Source organism: Antechinus flavipes, chromosome 1, assembly GCF_016432865.1.
Source record: "Antechinus flavipes isolate AdamAnt ecotype Samford, QLD, Australia chromosome 1, AdamAnt_v2, whole genome shotgun sequence".
NCBI lineage: Eukaryota > Metazoa > Chordata > Mammalia > Dasyuromorphia > Dasyuridae > Antechinus > Antechinus flavipes.
Window position 1 is genome coordinate 451,815,180 of NC_067398.1, and position 12,875 is coordinate 451,828,054.

Below are 12,875 nucleotides of genomic sequence, written 5' to 3' on the forward strand. Positions count from 1 at the left end.
TAAGAATCTTGGACAATGATCAGAAAAAGATTTTAAAGGGTCCCTACAAATCATGAGGGTCTGAGAGAACTTCTTAGTGACTAAGTAAGCATCTTCTAAATGAGAGAATGATTCAGAGAAATAATGGGAGAAGTAGAAAGAGAGAGAAAAAAATGGGAAAAAAAGGAAAAGAAACATATATAAAGGATTAAGCTATGAGATGAAGGCAAGATTTCCTAAACATTTTTTTCATCATGGACCTCTTTGACAATCTCGTAAAATCTATGAACTCCTATTTTTAAATGAATAACATAAAGCACATGGGATTACCAAGGAAACTACATTGAAATTTAATTATTAAAATTTTTTTTTCAATAGGGATCCACTGGAATTTGTTGAGCAGTGAATAGCTGTATAGTCAGCTATGTATTCTCTGTGTGAGTGTATTCATGTATGTGTATATTTTTTTAATTAAAACATTTTTAAGTTCCCAGAACATAGGTGAAGAACTTCTGAAATGGGGTGAGCTTCTCTTCACAGTACTTACTATAAGCTTTCTGAAACCATTCCTCAGGTTCTATCTAGACATTCTAACTCCCAATAACATATATTTTTGATAGTCTATGTAATTTTATATTTGGGACCCCTAGAACAACATTTCCCAAATTCTCCATTCAGGCATGGAGCACAAACTATCCAGAAATATATTCTTCCTGACTTTAGGGCTTCCTCACTAAACTACAAAAAAGACAGTGTTTGAAAAGTCAAAATACAATGTAAAGAAGAAATAAATTTTTAAAATTTAGCCAACCACAAAAGGAAAACCAATTGTATACTATTTTCTGATTAAACTACGCAAAATAAAATTAGTCTGGAAATAGTCTGACACTGAAACACTATTTCTTAAGATATTCCAAAGTCTCTCTCAACATGAAAAGAAAGAGGGTCACATTGTTTGTAGAATTAAAGTAAGATGTATTGTGGTTCTAATACTTTCCTAGGAAAGCATAAAGCTAAAGCACTGTTGTAGCATGTTTTGGTAAGCATCTGGCTCTTGTTAGGCTCTAGACCTGGGATTTCATAAGTGTAGGAAAAGTTCTAGTGAGGAAAGTCCTTCTACCAGTAGAAATCTGCAATTATTCTGCAATTTAGAATTTAAAGAGTTACCTAGAGCCAATGAAGGGTTAAATTATTTGCCAAAGATAATCCTCTAACCACTTTTCCATGCTGACACCTGCCTCTACCATGTTGCTGAGTAAAAACAATTAGTTTCACTAAATCGAGTTGCTATTACTAAATTACTAATGTTACTAAACAGTAGTAGTAGTTCATTACTAATTTTTTTGTTGTTATATAGACCAGTTTGTATGAACAAGTGAACTTGTATTTTAAATTTGCCCAATTCCCATTTCAGATACAAAATATATTGAATCTCAACAGAAAAAATCAGTAGAAGTCTTCATATAGAGACTGGATAACCTCTTGAGTGTGTTTATAGAGGAGATATTTGTGTAGATACAACAAACTAAATTAACTTCTCCTGTATTGCTTTTCATGAGCAATGAAAAATTTGAATTTTCATGAGAATATCACTTTTTTTTTGCACTGATCTATGATTTTATTGGTATATTGGTATATATTGGTAACTCCCAGATGCACTGATATATGTCAACACATGGTTTTATTTTGCTTTGGTTATTGTTTTTGTTGAGCTTAGTTCCAAGTACTCAGAGGTTAATTAATTCACCCAGGGTCACCAAACCACTAAGTCTTAGAAGCAATACTTAACTCAGGTCTTCCAGGAATACCTGCTGGCTTTTTATATTTAAATGCTTTTCTTGGCTGCTTTTAGTATTTTAAAAGGTTAGGTCACGTAGTACTTTTCATATAAAGTTAAAATCAGGTTAAGTGTGAAAGTTTGGGTTTTGTTGTTATTATTGTTATTTATTTACTGTAGTAATTTTGAAGCCTCCAAAGAACTGAACATTTGTGGAATTTTCCTGTTCTAATAATTTGTTATTTAAAAGACTGGTTGACATTATCAGATTCAATATCGAAATAAAAGTAAGGCTAGCACCAACTTATAAGAACTCTCAAGCTTAAAGATATTTGAGGATACTCTGTAAAAACACAGGAAAGGAAATCTCTTTTATCCAGATCTTTTAAAAAACGTTTACTCACATTTACACCATACTTTTCTATGTTTGTAGAGTTATATTTCATTTGGTCTTCATGAGATAGATGTTATCTTCATTTTTACAGATAAGAGATCATCAAAGAGCCTGAATGTCAGCATTGATAAAACATTTCCATAGGAATGGGACTACCTAAAATTTTTTGAATAAAATGACTATGGGGAAAGATAGAATTAGTTGTACTGAATAAAAGATTATTGCTCAAGTCAAGGTGATCTGGATTCATTCAAGTCCTTCTATTGACACATAGTGGCAGCAGAATGATGCTGGGCAAATCCCTAAACTTCTCAGAAAACCAATCTAATCTAATTTCTAAGACCCTTCAGTTGCTGATGAATTGTTGATCTGTACCAAATAAATGACATATTCACACTCGAACATTTTTTATGCCATGAAATCATTATTCTTTCCTTCTGTTCCTCCCCATTCTATGTATTCCTGAACTATATGACCCTGATCAGGTAACTTTAGATAATCTGTCTCAATTTCCTCATCTGTTGAATGATAACATAGCTCATTCTACAAACTGGAAGGGATGCTTCTAAGGTTCAATCTGTACCCTTATTACTCTCTTTTAATGCTTGGTTTATGCAGGAGAATTTCACAATCTCTAGAATCCTAGCCTTTCCTACTTTAATATAAAACTCCCGTGAATCTATCATTCTTTCATTACTATAACCCTTCACCCCGTTCCTTCTTTAGAAGAAGCAGAATATATTCTCAAACTGTCCAAGAACATAGTAATCCCCAATGAGACAATTGAGTAAAGTCTCGAAGGTCCCATTCCGAAGGGGATAGCAGATGTTCCAGCAACAGGGCATCTGGCAGATAACTGCACCCTCTTGAACTGTCTACAATCCCCGAGGCCTGAGGGGGGAGGCTGCCTGATATTACCTTCCGTGCGGTGGCCTGCCCGCGCAGGAATATCCACCGGATATCCCTGCAACGACAACGGCATTCTAGCCGAACTTCTTGTTCTGTATCCGTGCGGCCCAATTCCTCGAGGTGGGAGAATCGGGAACTCTCCTGTCTGCAAGAGGCCGCTGCTCAGCCGGCCCCATCCAGCCTCCAGGAGACCAGCTCCGGGCCACCGCTCAGTCTCACGGCATAATCGCCCATAGGTTACCACCTCTCTGGGACCATTGTGGGGATTTCTGAAAGAGGGGAAAGTCAAAGGTCACGGCATGATAGAGACTATCCAGGAGGGCAAAGGGGCCAGTTGAAAGCTATTCAAGCCCAATCAGCTCTAAATCCGCGGGCATTTAATTGGCCTTGTAATTTCAGATCGATCCCGAATTTAACACACTTTCCTCAAAGTCAGATACCTTCAGCTGCTCCATCCCAGTCGCCCAGATCTGCTCTGACACCCCCATTCACCCTAAAGGGGGAAAGAAAGAAAAGAGGTATGAGTCATTCTCTCTTCCTTGAGTTCCAAACATTCTCCCTTAGAGGGAGGAAAGAAGGTGGAAGGGAGAAAACTTGTTCCCTCCTCTTGATGCATTGGACGCTCTCACGTCCCATCCAGTGCTAACATACTGTAGTTAGCACCCTTCGTTTAGTTCCCTCCCAAACCCCAGCAGGTGTTCCCCTTCGGGAACATTTGTCTGTCCCTCCTTCCTTTCTCTCCACCATCCTCTTATCTTCTAGTAGCTAAGATGGATCTTAGGATCATACTTAAAGCCCCACTTCTCAGGATCATTGACACATAGAGGCAATTCCCTGGGGAAATCTACCGGTTCTAATTTTAGTTCTGGAGTCCTACAAGAACTTCTCTCTGATGTTTTCTTCACCATTTCTTACCTTCTTTACCCCTCAGTTCTCACAGAGCCTAAGTAAAAGATTAATCCTATCCAATTCAAAATGAAAAGGTGAGAACAGGACTTTCCCATAAACTATCTCCACCATCTCTTTCAGTTCTAGACAGCTAAAATGATAATAACAATGACAATGATGATTATAATTCATGTTTGCACAAATTGGCTTTAAGGCATAAAGAGGAGTTATCTCACCATGATCCTCTGGAGTTAGATTGTGCCAACTTTATGGAGAGCCATACTTTTACTGAGAGGCAGCATGGCTTAGTATAAAGACAATAGAAGGTAGAGACTCCAACCCTGAAGAACTTGGTTCCAAATTTGCCTTTTTGATACAGACTGCCTGTGTAGTGGTCTAACTCTGGTCAAATCGTTTAGCTTCTCTGCTGTAGATAACTCGAAGGTGATGGATAATATGTAGTCTTCATCTGTGGGTCCCCTCTATCAAGAAAATCATAGCTGCAGTCCATGTCCATACTAGTGAAATGTACAAAAACTCATGGGCAGATAGATGGGAGCAATGGGTAATTTATGAGAAGCTGCTTGACTCAATTTACCAGGATGAGTATAGGAAATATATCTGCTGGTCCAATGAACTGTATGAAATCAGATTCCCTGAGATAAAATAAGCACTTCAATAGGAGAGCAGGCATTTTGGTAGAGGCCACTTGGTTATCTCTCCTCCCCAATACCTAGTCTTCTCTCCTTTATACCATCCATCCATTGGACTGTGGAATTATTTGTTGTTGGTGGGGTTTGTTTGTTTGTTTGTTTTTGGTAAAGATCATTTATAAGATAGTAGACTAAAGGGGCAATAGGGAAGTGAAATGGGGGAGGGGCAGATAGGAAGTGAAAAAGAGTGGGGAATACCTGAGGGAAATCTCACCTTGCTAAAAACACATGGTCAGTCACCAAATGCACAACACTTGGGCAGGCAATGGATAATTTATCAGGAAGCCTGATAGGGAGGAGTGGAAGACCTGAGAGCTTGGGTTTATCAGTAGCTGTCAAACAAATATTAGGCAACATGGGGGGCAAGGAGATAATGCCAGGGAAACTAGTAATAAAATAAATGAGTGGAAGAGGCCCACCTTCTTCTCAAGTAATCAAGCTGCCTATTCCTCCCTTCCACCTCTCACCCCCAATCTTCCAGTAGCTGAGATTTTAGGATCAGCCATAAAACCCCACCTCTCAAGATCATTATGTGGTTTCAGGCAGCTCTCTGGATTTCTTTAAGCCCCAAATAAATTCCCACCTTCTACAGATAGTTTCCCCCAACCCCTATTAATTCTAGTAGTTTCCTTCTGTTGTTTCCTATTTATTCTGTATATAGTTTGCTTTATTTTCCCCATTGCACATTGTTTCATTCAATAAATTTTAAGTTCCTTGAAGACTGAGTCTTTTTTAAAAATTCTTTTTGTATCCCCAGAACTTAGCATAGTATCATGCATATAGTAGGCACTTAATAAATGTTTATTGACTGAATGATTGATTATGGCAAGAGAGGCAGGAGTCTGTACAGGACAATGGCTTTGACAAAGTCGATAATCCCTCCCAGAGCTCTGTTAGTATCCAGCAGTCTTCCCTACTTCCTCTTCCTTACCCCTTTCACCTTACCCCCTACCTCCTACCCCCTTCCAAATACAAAGAGACCAGAAAAGGGTCTGGCCCGACAGTCCCTAGTCCCTGCTGTGAATAGTTTAGTCTGCAGAAATCCCAAGCACTGTATTCTCATTGGTCTCCTCCACCCCAGGTTTCTAGCCTGGGGCTCTTCAGGAAGACGAGATGTCTTTGTGTAACCAGGAGTAAACAGCTTCTTCTCCCTAGACTGAAAAAGATAAACTTGTTTAACACAGTCTCTCTCCCTCCCCCAATAAGGCTGGAATCTAGATCTTCTCTACTCTCTTTCCATCTGAACAACTCCCATTATTTTGTAAATACCAAGGCTTAAGACCAAAATACCGAAATATTCTTTAGTCATGGGGAAATCCATCTGTTATAACTTGGATTAAATTATTTGTGTACTTGTTGTATTCCCTCATTAACAGGTGGTAAATGCCTTCAAAGAAGGCACTCTGACCCACCAGCCCTTGGCAATGTGCAATGTACCTAACAAAATTGGTGTGTGTAGAATTAATTTCTTTCTGAGTAGGAAGTAACTGATTGTAGAATGCACCCCTTCCCCCACCCCCACTCCCACCCCCACCTCTACCTCGAGCCCCAGCCCCAGCCCCAATCTCTTTTGTCTGGCTCTACCTGTAACAAGACATAGCACACAACTATAAGAAGGAAGAGCCTTAACTTAGTGCTCTGAGGGTTTGCAGGCCAAGGAATTGGAGTATGAGACTGGTGAACCTCAGATTTGAAACAAAAGCACTGGGGAGACAAAGATGAAAACAGTCCATCATCAAAGAGAGTATATATTCAAAGAGGGAGAAAACATGTAAATAACCAAGACAGATATGATCCATACAGAATAGATAAAAAGTAATCTAAGAGGGGAAAGACGCAAAGTAGTAGAGAGACTGGTTATAAAAGGCTTCCTGTAGAAGGTAAAATCTGAGTTCAATCTTGAAGGAAACTAGGAAATTAAGAGGCAGAGATAAAGAGGCAGAACTTTCCAGGCAGAGTAGACAGCCAATGGAGACATGGTGTTTTATCTAGTTGTATATAGACACAGTGTTCTGGTTAAAAGAGGCCAAAAAGTTGGATCTTACAATTCCCAAAGACTCACTAAGGAAAATATTATCCATATCCTGAGAAAGAACATAATAAATATCATGTGTGTGTGTGTCTTTTCCTTTTTTTTTTTCTTTCTTCACAACATGACTAATGTGGAAATAGGTTTAACATGATTGCACATGGATAACCTATAAGAGATTGCTTACTATTTTAGGAAGGGAAGCTTGGAGGGGAGAAATATTTAGAACTTAAAATCTTATCTCTATCTTTTAAATTTTTATTTTTATTTTGAACTTTTTATTTTTTTTGCAAACTATCTTTATATGTAATTGGAAAAAAATAAGACTATTTACTAATAAATAAATAAATAAAGCTTTCCCTTAGTGTTTGTAGAATGGATTCAAGTAGATGATTGGAAATCTATGAAGAGTCCAGGTTGGATAGAGTTGTTTTTAAGAGGCAATCAGAATTAAATGACTAGCCCAGGATTACACATTATCTATCTGAGACTGGATTTGAACTGAGGTCCTCATGACTCCAGAACTGGTTCTCTGTCTACTGCTGAACCTACCTGTCCCTTGAGAAGAATTTTAAATGCTGCACAGAGAACTTTATATTTTGATCCTAGCAGTAATCGTGCTCATTAAACAAAAGGGAAGATGGGGATGTTTGCTCTTTGAGATCAATGATTTAGAAAAATTTTGGCTGCTGATTGGAATGATGAGCAATATGAAGCAGGGTGATTAATTAGAAAGCTAATACAGTAGCCCTGAAGGGGGAGGTCAGCTAAGTGAGTAGTAAGGAAGACATGTGAAAGTGGAGTTGAAGGTAGAAATGTAAGAGTTGAAGAGATTTTGGTGATATGTTTCTTGATCAAAGCTGGGTTTCTAGAAGGTTGGTGGTATTCTTGATAGGAAGTTTGAAAGAAGGGGATAGATTTGAAGGAAACCTATTCAAACTTCTGTTTGAAATATATTGATTTTTAATATGCCTATAGAACATTTAGTAAGTTATCCAGAATGGAAGTAGATAATGCAGTCCTGGAGTTTAGGAGAGATACTGAGAATCATCTACATAGAGATGATAATTGAACCTTCTAGGAGCTGATGAAACCACCAAATGAGGGTTTGGAGACAAGAAAGAAGAAAGCCTATGATAGGATCTTAGAAAAATATACCAAGTAGTGGGAATGACATGGGTGAAGATCCACCAAAGGAAACCGAGAAGGGATAATCAAACAGGTAGTGGGAAAAGTAGAAGAGAGCAGTGTCAAAAAATCCTAGAGGGGAAATATACAGGTAGGATTGATCAACTATATCAAATGCTGTAGAAAATTCAAGAAGGATGAATATTGAGAAAAATCTATTAGATCTAATAGTTAAGAGTGCCCAGATGTATGAAAAAGAATACAACTGAGAAAGTACAAGGGGCAATATTTTTGGAATTAGAAAAGATTTTGTTTTCTAGCTATTATTTAGTGCCTCCTTAAGTTGTGTCCCCTTTAATCTTTGGAGGGGGGGAGGGTGTTCTTCACTCTCAAACCCTGCTGGCATCCTATGGAATTTTAGAGTAATTCCTCCCCCAGGGATTATTTGGTGTTTATAGAACCATAGACCCCTAGACTTAGGAGGAGAGATTTCTAGGAAAAGGAATTCCACAATAGAAAAGTGGAATGAATTTGGGATCAAAGCACCTGAGTCCTGTCATCTTAAACTTGGGCAAGTACTTCTCTCACCTTCCCTAGTCCATTCCTTCTCTGCAAAATTAGGGGGTTAAAGCAGATCAGTGATTCTCTAACATTTTGGTGTCAGGATTCCTTAAAAATTATCGAGGCCTTTCTCAAAGAACTTTTGTTTATATGCTTTTATATCTATTGATATTTGCCATATTAGAAATGAAAATGGATAAAATTTTTAAATGTTTATGAATTCATTAAAAATCATGAACCCATTATATATTAATGTAAATAACATTTTTATTAAAAATAACTTTTCTATAATAAAAAAAAAGCCTAGCAAGAAAAGTGGCATCGTTTTATATGTTTCCTACTTTAATGACTTAATTGAAGATAGGTGGCTTTTCATGTATGTTTCTACATTTAATCTTTTATAATATATTATTTTGGTTAAAGTATAAGAAGAAAAGCTGATTACAGAAATATATATATTGGGAAAAGGAAAACATCTTAATAATCAAATGAAATTTTAGTGTTATTATGAATATGGTTTTGATTTCTTAAATTCACTGAAAGTATCTGAAAGGATCTCCTGAATCTACTGGCTACACTTTGAAAACTCTTGAATTAGATGACTTCTAAAGATCTCTTCCAATTCTAAAGCTATAATCCTAAATTAGAGAATGAGAATCAGAGTAGCCAAAAGAATGACAAACTACTAGAAGCAGTAGTCATGGTTAAGTGGTCATGTGTTTGCTTCTGTTGGTGCTAAATTGACTCAGAATGTTTGACTTTGACCAGATGAAACCAAATTGATCTCGTTCCCTCATCATTAGTTCTCTTATCAATTGAGTTTCATGATAATTTCACACACTCCTCATCTCTATTTTGTTTGTCTGTGGTTTTAAAGAATAGATATTTATCAACAAAAATTTATTGAGATAAGCAATAATTTGGATATAGTTTTATTTTGTGATAGCAGTAGTCATGGTTAAGTGATCATGTGTTTGCTTCTGTTGGTGCTAAACTGAATTAGAATGTTTGACCTTGACCAGATGAAACCAAATTGATCTGGTTCCCTCATCATTAGTTCTCTTATCAACTGAGTTTCATGATAATTTCACACACTCCTCATCACTGGTTTGTTTGTATGTGGTTTTAAAGAATAGATATTTATCAACAACCATTTATATTAGTTCTAGGAAACATAAAAAAGTTACAGCTTTTAAAGATACTCTTCAAATACTGTTAGAAGCCAGTTCCAATGGCCTTGAGATAAAAGGAGCCATCTGCATCCAGAGAGAGGATGTGGGAACTGAGTGTGGATCACAACATAATATTTTCACTTTTGTTGTTGCTGTTTGCTTGCATTGTGTTTTCTTTTTCATTTTTTTTCTTTTTGATTTGATTTTTCTTGTATATCATGATAATTGTGGAAATATATATAGAGGAACTGCACATGTTTAACATATTGGATTACTTGCTATCTAGGGGAGGGGGATGAGGAGAAGGGAGGGAAAAAATTTGGAACATAAGGTTTAGCAAAGGTGAATGTTGAAAATTATTTATGCAGATGTTTTGAAAATGAAAAACTTTAATTAAAAAAACTTAAATAATGTTAGAGATATTGCAATGATTATTTGGTGTAAGAAAGCCATATTTTTCAAGGATCATTCAAGTCCATAACAAAATCAACCTTTGCTCTATAGAGCAAAGTGTAGTAGAAAACAAAAAATTGATAAAACCTGAAAAGCAGCCTAATTAATCTTTAGAAAAGAAACAAATGATCTTTGAAGGAATCTGGTGGCAGAAGAGATTGTTAAATTACAATTGTAGGCTATTAAAGTTAGTTTAAAAAAAATCAACTGCTAACTGTTTCTATGAAGAAAGAGAATGGGCAGGAGAATAAAAAGACTAAATTTGGAAGATGATTTTTTTTTACTGTGAAATAGACTTTTTCATTCAAGGCTATGCAAAACAATTGCTAGAGGTGAGACTAAGATCTGAACATTTTCATCAGAGTGTAAAATATGAATTAATTAAAAAACACTAAAAACTTACTATGCAGCAAATATTTTGTTAAGGATTATTGGGTTAAAAAACAACAAGAAGACAGAATCTACCTTCAAGGAACTTACATTCTAAAGGGGAAGTCAAATACATAAAGAGAAGCTATCAGTGAAAAACAGCAGATTATTCAACTTAAAATGTTGGGGAATTTTTACTTCTAAGTGGGTCTGGAAGTCTTGCCCCCATTGAGGAATGATAAACTCAAATGAATATTGTGATATATCAAGAAGGAGAATTGTTTTGGAATTATTTATATAACCAAATGTTGGTACAATACCACACCATGAATAAGATAACATATACCATGTCATAACTCCAGAGCAGATGAAGAAATCTATCTAAAAGATGGAGATTAACATTTTTTGGTGTCTTGAGAACTCACCTGCTGTGAACTCTTTGAAAATCTATGGACTAATCTAGAGGAGGGGATGGAGGGAAAGAGGGGAAAATCTGAAACACAAGGCTATGCAAGGGCCAATGTTGAAAAATTATCTGTGCATATGTTTTGAAAATAAAAAGCTTTTTAAAAAAGAAAAGAAAAGAATATGGACTATAATCAGTGCTAGACTAGAAAAATGGACCATTTATTTATCAAAGATATACTTAGTGTCCAGTGTGATAAAAATGTGATTTCATGGTGAAGAATTAAGGAATGTATTAAAATCTTAGCCAAATTGTGTAAAAACAAATGTTTAATAGCATTTCCACTCCTTCTGTTATTGTTTGCTTGCATTTTTATTTTCCTTCTCAGGTTTTTTTTAACCTTCTTTCTAGATCTGATCTTTCTTGAACAACAAGATAACTATATAAATATATGTGTGTACATATATATATGATATATATGTACACACACACACACACATATATATATAATATATATAATATTATATTTAACATATTTAGCATGTATTGGACAACCTGTCATTTAGGGAGGGAAGTAGGGGAAAATTTGGAAAAGAAGATTTTACAAGGGTCAATGTTGAAAAATAATCCATGCATATGTTTTGTAAATAAAAAGCTATAATAATAATAAAAACAACAACAAATGTTTAAAGCAAAAATATATATCTATATCTATACACACACATATATAAATGCACAAATATACATATATGTTTGTGCATTTTTGTTGTTGAATAGTTATGAATTGTGCAATTCTTGGTGATTTTATTTAGGGTTTTCTCTGTAAAGATATTGTAGTGGCTTGTGCATTATTTACTGACATAAAAAATCAGTCTGTCAAGATCTCCTACCAGTGTTCACTTTTATAGTCTTTTAGCCTCTGTAAAATATAGACCTCTAATAGAAATTCTGAGAAAGACCCTTAATTATACTAGTGTGAATGCTACCTCTATAAACAGTGAAAAATCAGTTAGGGGGCTATTTGTTTTTATTGCATTGTTAAAAGAGCTTAGGATTGATTAGTTTTGGTAATGTAGCTCTGGTACTGAGAACCTGATGACCTAATTTGCTTCTCCCGTTGTTCTACAGCATCGGGATTTGGGATATATATCTATGCTGCTGTCCTAAAATATATGATTTCTATAACTTATAACTTGATATGTGGTACAGTATTTCTACATTTTCTCCAAAGCTTCAAATGTATGTAGGTTTTTCCTCCATTCTGTAAAACAAATTTTTCCAAGTTAGAATAATTCTTTCTTGGTCTTTACTAAGTAATTATATTAATTCTTCAGAGACCTTCACTGGATTGAAAATGTTTTGTTTAGTAGCATTTCTACAAGTGTAGGGAATATTTCAGTTTGAGAACTTTTAGAAAAGATAATTGAATAAATCAAGATTCTTTTTTTGCTTGAGGCATAGATTTTAAGAAAATATGTGTCCTTGACAATTTCCCATCAATAAACTAGTATAAATCTCTGACTAGCACTTCCTTCAATGTCTGTAAACAGTGAGTAGAGATTCAAACACCTGCTCTACCCCATGCAAAAGGCTTCTTACTAGAAATTGATTTGTTGATTTTTTAAATGCCTCTAAATGCCTAAGAATGGTAATCATCTCCATTAAATATCAGATCGGTAAAAGTAGCAACATGTATGATTGACATGATCAAGAATGTCTATGTGCTATTTACATATATTTATTTTTTTCTCCTGACATTATATTGAGGATGATGTATTTGAAAGAGTATGTGACCTTGAGTTATCATTCTTTTTGAAAACTCAGACTGGTTAGGAAGCCTCCATTAATATCCTAGACCAAGAATGAGTGTTAAGAGCAAAATCCCCAAGGGACATAAGGAGAGGCAATTTTACTGGCTTCTGGACATAGAAATCCTTTTGTTGAAATGTATGCTAAATCCATCGAATTAGATATTAAAGTTAATTTCTCTATAAAACTAAACTAAACTAAGTGATATACATAACCACCGAATAATTTTTTGAAGATTTTTGGAGATATCTTACAATTATTTATTATAATTTTATTCTTTGAAAATAA

At 35.4% G+C, this 12,875-nt stretch overlaps 1 protein-coding gene across 2 annotated transcripts in view; it reads left to right on the plus strand.

Moving 5' to 3' along the window:
- The first annotated feature begins 3,343 nt into the window (after window positions 1-3,343).
- Window positions 3,344-12,875, plus strand: part of SLCO5A1 (solute carrier organic anion transporter family member 5A1) — a 395,082-nt gene continuing 385,550 nt past the window's right edge. For both annotated transcript variants that reach the window (XM_051970066.1, XM_051970067.1), the window contains exon 1: window positions 3,344-3,577. The gene's annotated coding sequence lies outside the window, so the exon portion shown is untranslated. The remainder of the gene's footprint in view (window positions 3,578-12,875) is intronic.